General features: G+C 43.3%; 1 protein-coding gene across 1 annotated transcript in view; it reads left to right on the top strand.

The window, feature by feature from the left end:
* Positions 1-1199: 1199 nt before the first annotated feature.
* Positions 1200-20420, top strand: part of nkain2 (sodium/potassium transporting ATPase interacting 2) — a 468973-nt gene continuing 449752 nt past the window's right edge. Inside the window, exon 1 of the mRNA XM_078542174.1 lies at positions 1200-1331. The gene's annotated coding sequence lies outside the window, so the exon portion shown is untranslated. The remainder of the gene's footprint in view (positions 1332-20420) is intronic.

Below are 20420 nucleotides of genomic sequence, written 5' to 3'. Positions count from 1 at the left end.
TGAAGATTAACAATTTTAGTACATAAGAACATATAAAAGAGGAGTAGAAGTAGACCATTCAGCCCCTCGAGCCTGCTCCGCCATTCAATAAGGTCATGGCTGATCTGATTTTTGTCTCAATTCCAGTTTCTTACCCATCCCCTAATAACCATGACTCCCTTATAGATCAAAAATCAGCCTTGAAGATATTCAATGATCCAGCCTTCTGTGCTCTCTGGGGTGAAGAATTCCAAAGATTAGTGGCCCTTAGTTCCAGATTCCCCACGAGGAAAAACATCCTCTCAGCATCTACTCTATTAAGCCCCTTCAGAAACTTTTATGTTTCGATAAAATCATCTTTCATTTTTCTAAACTCCAATGAATATAAGCCCAAACTATTCAATCTTTCCTCATAAGACATCCCAGGAATCAACCTAGTGAACCTTCTCTGAATTGGCTCCAATGCAAGTATATCCCTCTTTCAACAAAGGAAACCAAAACTGAATGCAATACTCTAGGTATGAACTCACCAATCTCCTGCGCAGTTGGACCAAGACTCCCCTACTTTTATACTGCATCCCCCTTGCACCGAAGACAAGCACTCTATTTGCCTTCCTAATTACTTGCTGTACCTGAATACCAGTTTTTTGTGATTAATGTACAAGGGCATCCAGATACCTCTGCACTGCAGCTCTCCATTTATGTAATATTTTATTTTATATTCTCCCTACCAAAGTGGATAAGTTCATATTTTCCCACATTATATTTTATCTGCCAAATGTTTGCCCACTCACTGAACCTATCTATAGATTGGAGATTCTTTGTGCTTTCCTCATAACTTGCTTTCCCACTTACAGTAACTTTGTATCATCAGCAAATTTGCCACATCACTCTGCCACGTCATCCAAGTCATTAATATTACTAATTTTTGTTAGGTATTATATTTATTAACTTTTTAATAATATTTAAAGTTGAAAGGCATTTTCAATTACGATCCAAAAAATAAGAATTTTCAGATTCCCAAGTGAAATATTTGTTTTTGGTATGACTGATGTACTCAAAATAGTGTATTTTCTACTTGAAGTATCTATTGAAAACTAGGGATTAAAGCAGAAATACACATGATGCTGTTTCTGAATAGCACAAAGCCAGTTGTTGAGATCCTCTCCAGTGTTATCATATTCATGACGTTCTTCTGATTTTTTTTTGAACAGATATGTTCTTTGGAGAGACAAATCTTTGATTTCCTTGGCTACCAATGGGCGCCTATCCTGGCCAATTTTTTGCACATTGTCACAGTCATTTTTGGCCTTTTTGGGACTATTCAGTTCAGACAACGATACCTCATCAGGGTGAGTAGAATACTTGAAGCTTTAAAAACTGTGTTATTGCCTGAGTAAAGAGATAAGGAGGGCAGTGAAGCTGTCAGGAAAAGGTTGTTAATTTTTCATACTTTTTAAAGAGGTAACTAAACTGGAAAATTAAACAGAGAAGATCACAAATCATTTTGTCTTACTTGGTCTTCAAGTTAATCATCTGAAACATATTAAATAATGGTATAATTTTCCACCATTTTAATTTGATATAAAGACCTTGTTTGATTTGATATAAAGGATTAATTTGATGTAAAGGATCAGTTACTTTCACAGACTGTAATATTTTCTGTAGCTATGGACCATTATTTTAAATTGATAGCCTAGACATTACAGTAAACTTTTACATTGTTGAGTTGTGATGCATGTGATTTATAATGCATGCATGTATGCTGCAATTGCAAAATTCCTAAAATTAAGTGGTCAAAACACTGAGGTGCATAATGTTTAGCATTACTGAATGGGTAAGTAACAGCTGCATTAATGTTTTCCATGTCAAAACTAAAGTAAAAGTTACCACAGACACTCTGAATAGGTAAAAGATAAACCATAGCTCATTTATCATTGATTACTCTATTTACCAATGTCATAAGCAAGAACAGAACAAATTGATCATACAAAAGTAGGAAGGATGAATATTTCTACTTTTCTCCACACATTGCAAAATTAAACAATTCCAATATCGATTGGCTTTTGTGCAGTTCTTTGATATGTGCTTCTGGTGCGTATTGGGGGTGCTGAAGCAAAACTTGTATCCTAGATTTCTTGTATGACTCCCTGAAAAGTGAATTTTTGCTTTGCTTCATTTATAATATGCCCTGTGTGATTGTGATTGTTGAATCTCTTTAATTTGTGAGTACTAATGTTTATCTACACAAGAACACAGATCACAATGTGAATTGAATGTATTGAAAACAGAGTGCGAAGTTAAGAAAATTTTGAGAGTGGAAATTCAGTGCAGAGGGGAAAGAAGGTGATCTATTTTGCCTTTAACACTTGTAGTATGTTTGTATATGCTTTTGGCAATATGTATTTAAAATTAGGAACCTGTAACTAATACACTAATAAATTAACAATTTAAACTAGTTGTAAGGTAAGGGTTAATGGTCTGGCTATGAGTGTTTGTTATGTGAAACACCAGATGGTAGCAGTACTTGCTAATTACAACAATGCTTGATAATTGTAGTGATACTGTTGAATAGAACAATTTGAATTGAATAGAATTGTTAATCACAGCAAAATCGCTGGACTCAATGGAGGCTGATCGAAACCAGGCAGGTAATCACAGTGGGATGGGAAGAAGAAGTCCTTATATGGCTAAGCAAATGAAAGATCACTTGGAAATAAGCTAACCAATCAGTAGCCAATCATGCACCCAACTAACCAATCCGCATCCAGAAGAGGATTCTGTATGAACTCTTTCATAAACTATATTCTGTATGTAAGCCCCTGAAAAGTCCCACGTAGCAGTTTTCAAGAAAGAAAGCAGAAGACACTTATCAACAGGACCAAAACAGAAACAGAAATACCTGGAAAAACTCAGAAGGTCTGGCAGCATCGGCGGAGGAGAGCACAGTTGACGTTTCGAGTCCTCATGACCCTTCAACAGAACTAAGTAAAAATAGGAAAGGGGTGAAATATAAGCTGGTTTAGGAGGTGGGGGGGTCTTGTTGGGACAAGCAGCCAGTATTGGGTGGAGGTAACCAAAAGATGTCACAGACAAAAGATACAAGGAGGTGTTGAAGGTGGTGATATTATCTAAAGGAATGTGCTAATTAAGAGTAGAGAGCAGGACAGCCAAGGGACAGATAGCTCTAGTAGGGGTGGGGGAATACTAAACGGGAGAGATAAACAATGGGTGGAAATACATTTAAAAATAATGGAAATAGGTGGGAAAAGAAAAATCTATATAAATTATTGTAAAAAACAAAAAGGAGGGGGAAGAAACGGAAAGGGGGTGGGGATGGAGGAGAGAGTTCAAGATCTAAACTTGTTGAATTCAATATTTAGTCTGGAAGGCTGTAAAGTGCCTAGTCGGAAGATGAGGAGAAAGCAGGGTGGAGTGTTGAAAAAAGTGGCATCATCAGAACAGATGTGACGGAGGCGAAGGAACTGAGATGATGATGCCACTTTCAAAAACAGTTCCTCTGACATGTCCTCCTTCTTCCTTAACTGAGGTTTTCCACCCACGGTGGTTGACAGGGCCCTCAACCGTGTCCGTCCCATCTCCCGAGCATCCACCCTCACGCCTTCTCCTCCCTCCCAGAAACATGATAGGGTCCCCCTTGTCCTCATTTATCACCCCACCAGCCTCCGCATTCAAAGGATCATCCTCCGCCATTTCCGCCAACTCCAGCATGATGCCATCACCAAACACATCTTCCCTTCACCCGCCCGGCGGCATTCCGTAGGGATCGTTCCCTCCGTGACACCCTGGCCCACTCCTCCATCACCCCCTACTCCTCAACCCCCTCCCACGGCACCTTCCCATGCGACCGCAGAAGATGCAACACCTGCCCCTTCACTTCCTCTCTCCTCACCGTCCAAGGGCCCAAACACTCCTTTCAAGTGAAGCAGCTTTTCACTTGCACTTCCCTCAACTTAGTCTACTGCATTCGTTGCTCCCAATGCGGTTTCCTCTACATTGGAGAGACCAAACGCAGACTGGGTGACCACTTTGCAGAACACCTTCGGTCTGTCCGCAAGCATTACCCAGAACTCCCTGTTGCTTGCCATTTCAACACTCCACCCTGCTCTCTTGCCCACATGTCTGTCCTTGGCTTGCTGCATTGTTCCAGTGAAGCTCAACGCAAACTGGAGGAACAGCACCTCATCTTCCAACTAGGCACTTTACAGCCTTCCGGACTGAATATTGAGTTCAACAATTGTAGATCTTGAACTCTCTCCTCCATCCCCACCCCCTTTCCGTTTCTTCCCTCTCCTTTTTGTTTTTTCCAATAATTTATATAGATTTTTCTTTTCCCACCCATTTCCATTATTTTTAAATGTATTTCCACCCATTGTTTATCTCTCCCTTTTAGTATTCCCCAACCCCCACTAGAGCTATCTGTACCTTAGCTGTCCTGCTCTCTACTCTTAATTAGCACATTCCTTTAGATAATATCACCACCTTCAACACCTCTTTGTTCTGTTGTCTGTGACATCTTTTGGTTATCTCCACCTATTACTGCTTGTCCCAACAACCACCCCCACCCCCCCCCACCCCGCCCCTTAAACCAGCTTATATTTCACCCCTTTCCTATTTTCACTTAGTTCTGTTGAAGGGTCATGAGGACTCGAAACGTCAACTGTGCTCTCCTCCACCACTACCAGACCTGCTGAGTTTTTCCAGGTATTTCTGTTTCTGTTTTTGTTTTGGATTTCCAGCATCCGCAGTTTTTTGTTTTTATACTTATCAACAGGAAGCGTTCTGGTGAACTAAGCAGAAAGATCTTGGTCAAAGATCACTCCTAAGTGACCTACAGTCATCTCAGCTTGACCAGCTGAGGGGTAACTGATGATTTAATTGAAAAGGCTTTGTTTAAAATTCTCAATAAATGTGTTGGATTTGGCGTGAGATTGTGTCAATTGTACTTCTAGGTCTCTGAAATTAAGAAAGAGGTAAAATTACCTACAATTTTTGCAAGCCAGTAAGAGACTGAGTAATTGATACAATGGCTAAATACAATAAAAGTATGGAAGAATTAGTGACTAGATATATCACTAAAATAAATTAAGGTGTTAGAACCTTTGGTTAAGGAGATAACCGGAGTGAGGATCCAGTGGAAAAGACTGGCAAATAGATGGAAGGTTCTCTTGCTAAGCGACGATTAATAAAAGCCATATGGCTTCTGGCATATCAGATGGAAGTCCAGAGATAAGAGGAGCTAATAAGACAGTTAGAATTAGAAAAAGCGGAGTTACAAAGGAAAACCAGTGATAGAGGGGCCGCGGGAAACCAGTTGATGAGTGAACTCCAGGAGGAATGGGAGAAGGTCTGGTGTAATGCTGAAAAGCACTAGTGCACTGAGCTATTGACTAAGTGTAAGCAAAAAGTGCGAGGAGTTAAAATGGGAGTGTAGGTGTAATGAGGAGAGAATAGAGAGGAACGAAAAAGGGTTGGAAGGTGTAAATGCTGGGTATTATGAAATGATCACTGTGAGTCATCGACAATGCCAGGTCCAAACACATGAATTGAAACAAGAAATGAGTATGACTAGGGATACTCTTTGATTGATATGACTGGGGAAGTGGCGCCCGATGCCAGATCCCAATTTGGAGGGCACTGTCCTCTGCTGCATGTCCTCTGGGTGCTAGAGAGGCCAGAATGATGGTAACCGTGAGGCAAGAAAAGTATACGCTTGATGGAGACAATTTGCCAGTTTTACAGAGTGGTACCTGAACAACGACCATAGTCAGAATAAAGGCACACTCAAATCCCAAATTGATGACTTGTCATTAAATAAGTTGCCCCTCAGGGAGGGGTGGATGCAGGTCATTATAGATACTAGGTATGGATTAATTCCATGGACTGTGCCTTCATGTGGTCATAAAGTGTGACAAGAAGATGTCTCTAACGGAGGGGTATGTTAAGGTTAAGGGAAGAAATTGTGGGGTTTAAGGCAAAGGCAAATGACCAAGAAACAGATGTGAATAGATTATTAAAAGAGCTGGAGGAGAAATGAGAAAACTTCAAAAGGTGAAAGAAAAAATGGTGTATTAAGAAACAGTATTTAGAGAATCAATATTTGAATAAGAGTAGGGATGTTGAAACTTGTAGGGAAGCAGTGTAGCCAGAAGCAAGAGGTAGAAACAGCTGAGAGAGACAGTGGAGATTTAAAAGCAGCAAGCAGAGTATGGATTCAGGATGAAGAAATTAATCTTAATGCCTCTCAAGAAGGGGTTGGCATAATCTTCTTGGTGAAATACTAGAAGCAGGTTAAAAGGAAGAAAGAAAAATTTAAAAAGACCCACAGCGAAAGTTAAAATGTGGTATGAAAGGAAAAGATATCTGGGGTGTGTGTGAGCTAGCTTCCTAATTTGCAAATGAAAGATGTTTTTTCTCTCAGTTTGTGTGAGTATGTGAGATTGGGAAGGTGTGATTCATTCGTTTGAATGCCTGTTTTTTGTGTGCGTCAGCTTCACTGCTCTGTACACTGAACTAAAAACTGTTTAACCCTTTGTGGCATAGCCTTGGATGTTGCTTTAAGTTTATTGTTTGTAGTTTTTACATTTGTATTATAGGTGAGATTTTAAAGTAGTCCAAATTCTACTTTTTCTTTTCCTGGAGCTCGAGATCTGGGTTTAGTACATTTGGCACTTAGTGTGTTTATAACTCATTACAGAAGTTCATATTACTAAGGTGTGCAGAAATATGAAAGTGTTTAAATTGATTATTAAATGTGTCCATCTTAATCTAAGAGTGTGCACTCAAAATTTGGATGCAAAAGCAGCAAGCAGAGTATGGATTCAGGATGAAGAAATTCATCTTAATGCCTCTCAAGAAGGGGTTGGCGTAATCTTCTTGATTATCGAAATACTAGAAGCATAGTGCTTCCCATTATGACGTCACGCTGGGCGGGCCTTAATTGGCCTGCCCACATAAAATGGCAGCAGGGCCCGCTTCTCCGGCGGGGATTGGCTCCCCGCCCGCCGGAGATTGGGTCGGGTCCACCTGCCCGACAGGCAGAAAATTCTGCCCAGTGGGCTTGAGTGAGGATATGGACGGAGTGTTAAGATTTTGAATCAACACAGAAAGGGAAAATGCAGATTAAGTGGGGAAAAGGATAAATTAATTTATGTTGGAAATAGGAGAAATGGGAAAAAATTCTGTTTTTTTAATCGTTAAAGGACTGCAAAGTTGCAGTGTTGACTCTTTGACATTTACCTGTGTGGGTGTGAATGCTTGAATTTTGCAAGCTGGGGAAGCTCTGCTCTCTTTTAACTCCTTTTTCTGAAGTGAGAATGTTGACTCTTTTTTGTTTAACCGTGAGAATTAACTTTTCTTTAGTTTTATTAGAGCCATTTCTTAAAGGTGCCTGAAGAAAGAACAGGAAATGACATTTATTTTTTCTTGTTTAAAACATCTTTTGTGTTCTGTGTTTAGTTAATTAGTGTTGGCCTAAATTAATGTGCGTTAATGTGAATTAGTATCAAGGCCAAAGTGAAATTCTAGTTATTATGATAAATATTTGGGCATCTTAATTCCATATATAAAATCCACATATATAGGAGGGGGCAGTTTTGAGTTTTGTTTCCTGTTTGACAGTGTTTAATTGGAATTTGGGACTTTTGAGGTGAAGATTGTTGTTCAGTCGCCTGGGTTGTATTAAAAAAGCTCAAAGTTTGGAAATAATTGGAGTTTGAATTATATGATTGGACAAATTAGCCCATTGGGTTTTGCGGCAGAGCCATGGGCAGAATTGACCGGTCCTGTGGACCAGTGGGTTTCATGGCGGGCGGGAGCAGAAAATTCGGAGAGATGCCAAAGTCGGAATCCCGCTGGCAGGAAAACAGTTTGGAATTTCCCCCTCACCACTTTCGTGGTGAGCTGATGGCAGGTGGGGTTTCCTGCTGATCCATGTCGGGAATGCTATTTGCATGCATTACCATATCATGAATACTCACTAAAAACACTGCTCGCCGAAATCACGTTTTCTCCCCCACCCCAATTACATGCCAAGCCAGTGGGAAATTAGACCAGTCTAAATCACGTTCAGGTAGAACTGCCATGCAGCTGTCTGCCCTTATTTCGCTCATGACTTTGAGGTGAGCACAACATTCAAAGCCTACCTGTAACAACGCAGCTCCAATTTCTCAGCAATGTCAGTGAGATGCCACACTGGTGGGGGCCTGCTCACAATAGGTGCCTCTGTACACTGGGAAGACAGCATTCAGTGTGTGCCGTGGGTCTCGGGCAGGGCTGCACTTTGAAACAGAGACCAACATTGCAACCGGGTTGGGGTAGGAGGGGGAAGGATGACAAAGAAGTTGGCAGGGGTGGGGTGGGGGGGGTGGGGGGGAGGATTACCGGGCTATGGTGGGGTTGGAGAGGCGGGGGGACGGATGATGGAGACATAGGGGTCAATGGGCTATGGTGGGGTTGAGGGGGGAAGGATGATGGAGACAGTGGGACAATGGGGTATGGTGGGGTTGGGTGAGGGTGGGTGGAGGACAATGGCAGGCAGAGGGGAGACCAAGGGTGGGGAAACTGGTGCCTGACATGGAAGACTAGAATGCAGACACAGAAGTTGGGGGGAGTGGGAATCAAACTGTATGAATGGGAGGAGATGCATGCCGACTCTGGAATAGGAGTGGGGAGGGGGTATTGTGTTAGTGCGGCACAAAAGGGATGGGTTGCACAAGGAGTCATGGAGGGGCAGGGAGAAGGGAGACTGTGTTGTGATCAGTCATGAAGGAACTGGAGAGCTCATTGAAAGACACTCATAGCCCCTGATCTGGGGCCAAAAGGTCATCCCTGATCTGGGGCCAAAAGGTCAGAGTGAGAGATTAAAGGCAGCTCTGGGGCTTTCTGCACCTCTTAGTCAGGGTGAGGGATTAAGGGCAGTACTGGCGCTTTATGGGCCATGCTACAGGGCTATGCATGGCACACACATCGTAGTCTCACGCTAGAGAGGGGCAAGGCCAGTGTGTTCAATCGAGATAAGGCACAGCTTGGTGTCCAGGGCGTGTTCATTGTTTTACAGTAGGTGGTGATGGGATTGTCTGGCTTGGTACTGGGCTGCAGATGGGATGGACATGGTTAGGGGAGGCATCTGCAGCCTGTAAACTGGGAAAAATGTAATAAAGGTGGAGGGTTATTTGAAGCTCTCTTGGAGGAGGTTCTCCTTTGTATGAGACCATGCACAGAGATGGGGAGGGGTGAGGTCCACTTGGGGCGTGAGGACATTAACAGTAATGGGTTTGGGGGGAGGGCTGGAATGTCCACCACAGTGACAATGGGATCCAGGGTTACTGGGGGCAGTTGGAGAATAACCGGAGGGAGCTCTACCTGCTCATTGTGAGGTTCCAGGAAGATTAGAGGGACCTGAACACTGACAGGGGAAGGGCCGAAGCTGGTCTCAAAGTAAAAATGCAGCACCATCATCCTGAAACCCCAAAGTTGTTACGCAGTTTAAAATCAAAATTGGAAAAGAAGCTACACGGGACGGGTCTGAGGCAGTGTAGGAAGAGCCCATGGCTGGACTCAGGGGCCATTTCAGGGGGCACCCTCAAACTGCTTAGAGTCACAATATTGAAATAGAGCCAGAGCTGAGAGGAAAGAGGAAAACTTCCTTGAGAAGGTCCATTGGATCCACTGCCTTTTGGTGCACTTCAACGAGAGACTGCAGGAGTCACTGGCTTCACAACACAGTCGCTCCATTTGATCATTAACGGTGTGAGAATGGAAAATGCAGGCAACTGTTAAGGAAGCACAGCTGCTGCATATCTGCCAGATCATCAAAGAAAGCCCCTAATGTGTTTCCTCCAATTGGCATGGATAATGTGCCAAAGGGCATCCAATCATTGCTGAAGTTGAGCTTAATCAGTAAACCAGATCAGAGATTACAGGAGTGCCTTTGGGAAGGTGGCACATTTCATGAATGCGTCCTAACCTCTTCCAACCTATGTGGGATTGGGATGTCCAGTATCAGGGTTGGCACCTTGGTCACCTAGATCTGTGAGTTTGCACCTCAGCTGCAAGGCTGTATCAGTCACAAGCTAATAGCGCAGATGCAGCCCTAGGGCATGACAGTGGCTTTCTATTTGCCCAGTATTTGTTAATCTGTTGCATCCCAGTCTACAGGGAGAAGGAGGATTGAATAATGGAGCCTGTGTTCTATGCTGCCTTCTTGATGGCAGTGATCTGATCGAGAAGGAGAAGGGCCTGGTCCCGCCTTGCGCAGCTTCGAGAGGAGGCCCAGCCTGAGGTCCACGTTCCAGGGGAGCCCCAGCAACACCCAGAGGATGAGGAGGTTAGACCCATCCCACGGAGGCAATTTGCACGACCAAGGTGCTACTGAAGAAGACTTTCCTATCTGGAGATGAGCTAAAGACAATGCCACAAACGTCTGCACTTGTCAAGAGATGTGGTGGATCATATCTGCCACATTCTGTGAGAGGATCTAATGCCCCATGGACTGGGAGGACATCCCCTACCAGTGTCGTTGAAGGGCACCACCATGCTCAGTGTTTTTTTGCCTGTGGATCATTCCAGGAACCTAGAGGAGAAATATGCAGCATCTCAGTCCTCAGCACATAAATGTATCAAGAAGGTAACAGATGCCCTCTACAGTAAGGCTCATCATTATGTGAAGTTCACACTTAATGAAGCTAGCCAGCTTGCTAGCTTTCTGGGGTTTGCAGTTATCTCATGCTTCCCTGGACTACAGGGTGCAATCAGTTGCACATATGTGGCTTTGAAAGCTCCATGGCAGCAGCCCCCCTGATGTTTATTAACAGGAAAGGGTTCCACTCCCTGAATGTTCAACTGGTGTGCGATCATCAAAAGCACATCATGCACGTTTGTGCCAGGTACCCTGGGAGTTCCCCTGACTCACATCCTGAATCAATCCCAAATGCCTCATATATTTTTAAGGCTTCTGATTATAGGGCTGGCTGCTTGAGGATAAGGGGTACCCACTCAAACGATGGCTCATGACACCTGTGCGTCATCCTCAGAGTGCCTCAGAGGAGAGATATAATGCAGCTCATAGGTCAACACGCTCCAACATTGAGCAGACCATTGGCATCCTGAAGATGCGCTTCTGATGTTTGGATCATTCAGGTGGGGCTCTGCAGTACTCTCCACAGAGGATGTCCTGCATCATCGTGGTCTGTTGTGCCCTTCTCAACCTGGTGCTTCAAAGGAGGGGATCCCTTCCCAGAGGGAGATGTGGAGGAGGCTGAGAACTCCTCGGGCAATGAAGACTCGGAAGGACAGGAACCTGAAGAGGGAGTTGAGGATCAGCTTCCATGTGAAGATGCCATCAAAGAAACATGATGTGGAAAACATGCCCGTGCCACACTGATAGCCACATGATTCCAGAAGAAGTAAGGTACAGGCAATGGGACACAGCCACATTCCCTCTGTCCCTTAATGCCATGCCAGTGCACTGAAAGGCCTTTACAACCAGTAAGATTGTGAGCAAGTTCAGCATTCAGACTTGCAACTTCAACCCTCATGATTCACTAGCCCTAATCTTTGGAAAGGTTGGTAGCCTGTATCCTTTGCAGTCTGGTAAGTGAAGGCCGGCACAACAGTGCAAACACTGTGTCAAAGGACTTGATGCAGTCATTGCCACTTTAATTAGAAACTTTTAGTGGACACTGAGATGTGTGCATGTTGGAGAGACCATCATGGCTGCAGGCCTTGTGCTTTGGCTCTACCGATGAAGACGGCCATCCCATTTTGAGAAACAATTACAGCCAACCCTCCAAGGCCATTGAGAACACCTAACTCCATGTTGTCTTGTAAGGATGATAATGCATTTTACAAACATAAAAGAGTTTGACATATCTCCTTGACATAACACAAGGTCTAGTAACTATCATGATTCAGCTACACATTGCATGTATGTGAGGCTCACAAAGGGAGGTGATCACTGAGTGGGAGCATGGCTCACCCTCGCAATAAGAGGACACATAGATGCATATGCACAACGCTTTCAAATGACAAGACCATTCTCATGAGCAACAAATGTATTTTCAAAGGTGCATGATATATAGAGTGATTGAATAACCCGTGACCCAGGTGTGATGTCAAAGTTTCTTAATTTTTCCATCCCTACCATTATGTCTTGATGTATCCACAACATCTGCAGCAGAGGTAGAGGCAGCCTGCTGACTGCTAAGCCCTTTTGTCTTTGATGACTTTGGCAGGCTTCCTCTAGAGGGCCGGGACCTGGAGGGCCCCGGTCTGCTTTGGGTCTCCTCTTGTGGGGCAGGTGCACTCTCCTCGGCATGTACAGCTGGAGTTGATGGAATCACAAACAGAGGGGATTGGGATTGGCTGAACACTCTTGGAGTCACCTGGGTGGATGGTCCCAGAGTCTCCAGCTGCTAGTCCTCCTCCTTGTGAATGCCCGAGAGCCCCTGCCTGATGCCCTGAATGAAAACGACTCCCTCTCACCTAGCCACTGATGGATCCCACCAATGCCTATAAAGAAGGAATGCAGGTATGGGTGCAAATCCAGCAGCATCTGCTGGACCAAGGTCTCCAAGGCAGCTGCCACCCTTCCCATGAAGATCCCGAGGCGCTCACATGTTGGAGCCACGACATCAGACAGAACACTGACGGACTCCTCTGTCCTTTGCTCTAGCCTGTTGACTGCCACTCGCAACTCTACCTGGTTTTCCATTGCCTGTTGCTGCATCTCCAGCATGTTAGAGATGGCTGTTGGCATAGGCTCATCATCTGACTCAGACCCAGCAGGTTCCTGATCTCCAGCAGTCCTCTGAGTGCCATACACCTGGCCTGTCACTGCCTCTGACTGCTACAGAGACGTGTCAGTGAGGTGTCCCCCAAAATGTGACCCCAAGCCTAATCTAGATCTATGACCCACTGGGCTGTGTGTCTTTGTGCTGGTGGAGGGTGCAGGTGACAGTTCTTCCTTTGATGTATCCTTCTCTGAGATGACCTGTGAGCTGGGGCTTCTGGCAGCTGTGGTGGGCTGCCTGGGTCAGCTGGTGAAATAGAGTAGATTTAGTTTATAAGTAGTCAGATTACAACATAGCATGTCATTCACTGTGAGTATCAGCATGTGATTAACTCGTGGAGGACTCAGCTGTATTCATTTTCTGGGAAAGTCGTTTGCTGGTAGAGGTCGATCTCACCTTCCCCACAGGACTGAACTTTGTCTTCGCCTGCCAGCTTGGCAGCATCCTCCTCCAAGTGGATTAGCTCCTGATGTCTGCCATCCCTCCTCCCATCTGGGATATCAGTTGTTGGTGAGCTTGGCCTGCATGAAGACAAATGGATGCAATGTGATGAGAAGAGATGGAGGAGAGGTTGGGAAGCAAGAATACCTGCTGTGTGTGCTGAGCCCTCCCTAGTAAAGGCTGAGGATGCAGTTTGTGCAGCATGATAGGTGAGATTCTGGTGATGTGAAAGTATCCATGAAATGATTAGTGCTGATGTCTCCCCCACTAATATTGTGTGAGATCCCTGAGCAATGCAACTCTTTGAGTTCATGCTGCCATTACGAAAGTGTGAGATCTAGTTCTGAAGAAGAGTCATACGGACTCGAAATGTTAACTCTGTTTCTCTCTCCACAGATGCTGCCAGGCCTGCTGAGTTTTTCTACCATTTTCTGCTTTTATTAAAGCAAAGGTTAATGGCCCAGGTCTACAAAAACCTTGAGTCTGGTAAACATTAAGACATTGCTTATGCGTGCATGGAAAACATAATGCTGCATCTTACAGAGTGTTAGAGGCACCTTAGGAAGGAGTGTAAGGCAAGGGTTAATGGACTGGTGCATTCACAACAGTGTTTGTTATGTGGAAACTGGATAAATACATCAATACTTGTTAATTGCAGTGATATTGTTGAATCAGATAGAACTATTAATCCCAGCAAACTAGTTGAAATCAGCAGAGGCTGATTGAAAGCTGACAGGTAATCACAATGGGATGGGAAGAAGACCTTACCTGGCTAAGCCAACAGAAGACAACTTGGGAATACACTAGCCAACCTACAGCCCATCATGCACCCAACTAACCAATCCACATCCAGAAGAGGTAGTTCATGAGTTATTTCACAAACAGTATTCTGTTTGTAAACTCCTGAAAAGTCCCACACAGGACAGAAGACAGAAGACATCGACAGGAAGATTCCCAGTGAACCAAGCTGGAAGATTTCAGTCAAAGATCACTTCAGCTATCTACAGTCATCTCAGATTAACAAGCTGAGGAATAACTGTGTGATTTAATTGAAACTTTTTTGTTTAAAATTCTCAATATATGTGTTCGATTTGGTGTGAGGTTATGTCAAATGTAATTCCAGATCTCTGAACTTAGAGGTAAAATCACCTACATAGTTAAATTAATTGTTTTTTTAAGTAAAACTGAAAATGACTAAGTGAATTAATTACTTAAAATTTTGTTTTATATATTTAATATATTTAATAATGTTAAGTGTAGATGGCAGTACAAGAGCTGTGTTGCATCTACATATGTGGTAGTTCGTGGAAACTATCAAGGTTCCAACAGCAACATCAGTGGCAAGTGTCTGCAACTCGAACTTTGACTCAAGAGTTTTTGAGGTAGTCTCTAAGTTGCAGACATTACAATGCATTAGGGAGGGGAGGGGAGAGTTACCTGCACATTTTGACACAGAGGCAGTTACACCCAATAGGCTAGATAGCGTTTTAGGTTTGGTTAGTTGTCAGGGACAGGAGGATGTGACTCTGACTCGGGCAGGTAAGGAAACTGCAAAAATGCAGTGGTGGAGGAACCTCAGGCTTCGTTACTCTCCAACAAGTTTAAGGCACTTGCTATTAGATGGATCAGAACAACGACTGCAGGGAGGAACTGACCTTGGCACCATGGAGACCATTCAAGTAGGGGTGGGGGGTTGGGGGAGTTTGTGAAAAGGAATATGGCAGCAGCAGGGTATGGTGCAGTCGGTGGGTGGGGGATAAATATTGTTCTCTGCAGCCACAACCTGAAGTCCCAAAGGATATGTTGCCTATCAGGTGCCAGGTTTAAGAACATCTCCTTGAGGCTGGAGAAAGATTTGGAGGAGGGGGAAAATCCAGATATTGTGATCCATGTAGGAACCGATGACATAAGTAGAATTAGGAATTAAATTCTGTTGATGGGGGTTGAGGAGCTAGAATACAAATTAAAGTGCAGTACCACAAAGGTAATAATCTCTGGTTTACTATCTGAACCATGTGCCAATTGACACAGGGACAAACAGATTAGGAGTTTAAATGCAAGCTTAAAAGAGTGATATGGGAAGCTGGGATTTCAATTCATGGGGTGCTGGCACCAGTAGTTGAGGTGGACTCCACTTAAATTGAGCTGGAATCAGTGACCTGGCGAATCAAATTAGGGTGGCATATAAAATAAAAGGGGGGAAGGGTCAGTTAAGGATAAATTTATAAGTCTAAAGAGAAATATCAAAGACTGTAAAGCAGAGTGGCAATTTGGTTAAAATTCTGTCAATATTATCAGGAAGGGAAGAGAGTTTAATAACAGTAATAGAGTATTAGCGAATAAGGCCACATCAGGAAAAAAATGCTAAAAATTAAAGGCACTAAACCTGAATGCTCAAAGCATTTGTAATAAGATAAATAAATAAATGGCACAAATAGAAACAAATGGGTATAATAGGTTTTTATACCATTGAAACATGGTATAAAAACAGAAAATGCTGGAAATACACAGCAGATCAGACAGCAACTATACTGGCAGAAACAGTGAAGAACTTCAAGTATTTCATATTTGTAAAGAAAAATATTGGAGAAATGAATGGGACTAGAAGCCAACAAATTCCCTGACCCCGATAGCCTACACCCTAAGGTTTTTAAAAGGTGTTTGCAGAGATAGTAGATGCATTGGTTTTGATGTGGCAACAAGGCATTTAGAAACTCACAATGCGTAGGCAAATTCAACCCGATTTAATAAATCTCAAACTTACCTGTAATGCAGCATCATTCTGCCCCTCAAAATCATCTGTTGTAAAATGTTGCATGTCACGTTTCATGTCCATCACCAATAAAGGCTGCACACTGCCCAAAGAGCCTTGTACAATTTATTCTAGTAAGTACCATGTATGCTGAGACTTCAAGAGGGAGAAATTTGTTTGCATAGCAATGCTTCTGGCAGCACTACGCAGAGTTATGCAGATTCCCTAGGGCAGGCAATGCCAAAAGCCACTACTCGTGCAGCTTTTTTCAATGATGTCAATGGTCAATAGAAGCATTGCTACACCATCAAATTTTTCATCCAAAGCTTTGCCCTTCCTCTATAAACTGCACAAGTTCAGAAAGTTAGTTCAGGATTCACTTATATACTCCTGTAATTCCATGATTCTTTCATAGTAGATTTCATTTCGCTGGCTGTCCCTCAGCTCGTAGATCACATCTACAGGGCCATGAGTTTCTGCCATGGGTCTTCGTGTGACTGAACAAGCCGATTCTCGACCCACAGATCTTTGAGCTCATGGGGCAGGACGTTCCCCAAGGTAGCGAGCTCTGGAGTGTAGGATTTGCTTCCTTTTCTGTCTCATTATTAAGGCATTTGAACTCAAAGCATAATGCAACTTGATGGACAAGTTGTCACCATTTTGAACAATTGGTAGCAAGCTCTTTTCAGTCCTTTGAGTGTTTTTGAAGTGTTTTCTTTGTCCTACCCTGAAACACTGGCCATTTGAGAGTTGAGAAAACAGGAACTGGCAGGGGAGACTATATTCGGCCATTGGGACAGAACATCCAGCCCATTGTAGTTTATTTTACAGGAGTTTTGCCTGAATGTTTGTGGAGCTGGCTTCAAGAAGGACACTAGCATTTATTTGATGGTCCTCCCATTGAATCCAGGGGATGCAGCAGAGACATTGATGATGGAATTTCTCTCACGCTCTTATGTGTTGCTGATACACAGTCCAGGTCTCACTGCAGTGCAGGAGTGTGGTTATGACAGCTGCTCTGTACACTAGATCTTTTGTTGACTTGTGGAGGTCTTTGTTGTCAAACACACATTGCCGTAGTTCATAGAAGACTGTGCTGGTGCAGCTGGTTGTGCTGTTGGATCTCCACGCCAATGATGAGCTTTGAGAGAGGCAGCTGCCAACTTATGGGATATGTGCTCAATGTATTTCGGAGTTTCCCCTTCAAGATATATGGAGGGTGGGTATTTGACTGACCAGGTGTGGTCTGATATGAGTTTTGTTTTGGCAACATTCAAGGACAGGCCGAGTCTCTTGTATGCAAAATTGAAGAGATTGAGAGTGGCTTGCATCTGGTACAAAGTGGGCAATGACACTGCAGTCAACTGCAATCTGTAGATCATGTATGTCTGTGGTGATCAGTTTAGTTTTGGCACAGAAGAGACTGAGGTGAAAGAGTTTTCCATCTAGTTGGTATTTAATACTCACACCAGAGGGCAGTTGATCTTTGAGGTTAATAGCCATTGTCAGGTGGATTGTAAATAATATGGGGGCTATCACACAACCTTGCTTGACACCAGTCTAGATTTTGAAGGTGAGCGTTTCAGATATCCCATTCAGGACATTTGCAGTAATATCATCATGAAGCAGTTGCAGGATTGTGATGACGTTTCTTGGACATCTAAACCTTTGGAGCACAATCCAAAGAATCTTGTGATTTACCGAGTCGAATGTTGTGGTCAGGTTGATGAATGTACTGATGAGTTCCTAGTGTTGTTCTCAATATTTTCTTGGATTTGTCTGGCAACAAAGACCATGTCAGAGGTTCCCCTGGAAGGTCTGAGCCACACTATGTCTTTGGGAGGATTTTCTCATCTACAGGAAGAAGGCGATTCGGGGGAATATGTGTCAATATTTTCCCTGCTCTGGACAAGAGGGAAATATATTGATAGTTTCCACAGCATGATTTATCGCCCTTCTTGAAGATGGTTTCAAATGTTGCATTCTTGAAGCCTACCATGGGGGTGAAGAGTTCCTTTTCCTCCCCAATGTGTAGGATAAATGCATGGAATCTTGATGTGAGCAAATGCCCACCACCTTTGAAGACCTCAGCTGGAATATCACCGGGGCCTCAGATTTTGTTGTTTTTCATCCATTTGAATGCTTATTGCAGGTCTTCCATCGATGGTGGTTCACCTGTGAATTCTACCACAGGGTACTGGGGGGGGGAGCCTGGAGAGTATCAGCTGCCATTGTGGATTCATGGTTGAGAACTCATTGGAAATCTTCTTTTCAGCATTGGTGTGTAACATTGTCATTCTCAAGAAGAGAAACACCATGCTGTGAGCGAAGGGGATTTTGTCCATCTGACCTTGGTCTATAGATGGCCCTGGTGGCTTCAAAAAAGTCAGCACATTGTCGGATCTCTTGGGCTTTCTTTTCCCACCACATGTCCTTTATCTTTTGTCTTTGGGAGTTAGCCTTAAGCTGTTGGAATGCCACCTTCTTGGCTTTGATTTGATCCCACTGTTCTGAAACTGGACATATGAAGATTTTTCAGGTTGGTTGTGAGCTGCACTTGGAATTCCTCTCTTCGTTCAGGCTGCTTTAGGGCTGAGACATTGATATTTTTCCTCTTGGTCCTTTGGGTCTTGCAATGTCTTGGTGCTAGGTGGATATTCACCAATCGAACAAGTTAACGTTATATCCAACAGGCACCTTTCATTTATACAACTGGGGATTTCTAGCAGAGCATCCAAAATGCTCCTCCAGATGGCAAAACTATAATGCTCACTGTCAGCCTTTCCTGTAGAAGATGTATCCCCCTACTTGTTCCTTCAGCTGCCCCTCCCCAGGAAGGCGGGTCTCACTGAGGGTAGTGATGTCAATTTGGAGTCTTGATAGCTCATGTGACATGATTGCAGTTCTTCTTTCTTGATGGTCACTATTGAGATTATTGTGAGTGTTCTAACATTCCAAGTTGCAAAATATAATGTTTTCTTTCTTTGACCATGAAGTTGGCAATCCCGCAGGTTAGCCAGTCAGGAGAAAGTTGGACAGTATATTTTTAGGGCACCTTTCCTTGCCCCTATCCTATTTGGGGTGAACAGAGGTTACCCTGAAGAGGACTTTTCAGTCACAGATTCTACTGTCCAAAGACACCTCTGTCCAAAAACAGGTGTCTAACAACCTTCATGCATCTGTCGCCTGTGTGCAGATTCTCGACTAGGGGCTCCAAAGTTCACAGCCCTGTCCCTGTCTTCAATTCATCCATCACCATTGGACTTGACAAATGGGCCTGCACATGACATTGTTTAACATGAGAAGCTTGGGGCGCAGTCATTGACTACATGGTCTTGACAGATTAGTGGTCAGATTTCAGTGATGTGTTGAACCATGATATCAGGAAGCATCTTCCCTCTTAAGCCCTCGTCTGCCTTTGCAGCCAGTGAGACGTACAGTCTTCCATTGTCTGTTCTGCCATTGAGGACTTTTTAGAATTCATTTTGTCTGGCACCTCCCCCCACCTTGCACCACATTGGTGGCCCTACTAAGAGCAAGGAGTTCCCAACAGCATCGCTCAAGGGATCATCAGAGTACAAAGCCTCTCTACCATGGCAAGGTGGTGATCCACAGAGAGGATAGGTTTACAGGCCTCTAAAATGCCTACTTTATTAATTTTCTTGTAATCATTTTAGAACAGAAGCAAAGCCCTCAAAGCAGTAGCAATGGACTGAAGGTCCTTTCTTTTTCACCTGTTTACTTACAACTTTTAAATAAACTTATCATCCAGGAGAATATATATGCCATATAGTTCTCTCCTATTTCCTTTGCTGTCATTGACTTCTTATAGTGATTTTCCCACGCCTCAAAACTCTAACCAAACAACTGGTCTGTTCGTTTCCTTTTGCTGCATTGTTACACTTCAGAAGCTTAGCCTTATACTAGAAAAAAAATCATTTTATTTTACATATTCCCTTCTCTCCTGATTGAGGATTCCACGTGACTACAAATTGATTGCTGTCATCTTTTCGTTTCACTTTATTTTTCTTCATTTCTTTGGCATAAACTATACTCTCATGGTCCATCACATTGTCAGTTTTCTATTTCTTCTCCAGAGTTCTATTGCAGTGCTTCTGGGCACATATCAGTTTCTCTTTATTATAAATACTTCTAAGATAGAAGCTTTTCTTTCATATTTTGAATTTCTGTGTTCCCATCAGAGATCAACCAGCATCGTGAAGATGAGAAATTACTGTGAGCAAGCCTCATGCCTACTTATATCAGCTTGATTAACCACTGTCCCAGAAGGTTGTGATAAAATATAATAATATTAATAATTTTTTTAGGTTTATTATGAAGTAGGTTTATGGGTGTGATTATAGTTGGGTCTCTCTGTGTGATTTAATTACTTTTGGAGTCAAGTGGACCGCAAGCTTGAAATTATCAAAAGAAGC

The sequence above is a fragment of the Cetorhinus maximus genome, chromosome 5 (assembly GCF_964194155.1).
Source record: "Cetorhinus maximus chromosome 5, sCetMax3.hap1.1, whole genome shotgun sequence".
Lineage (NCBI taxonomy): Eukaryota > Metazoa > Chordata > Chondrichthyes > Lamniformes > Cetorhinidae > Cetorhinus > Cetorhinus maximus.
This window is presented reverse-complemented; position numbering and strand designations above follow the sequence as displayed.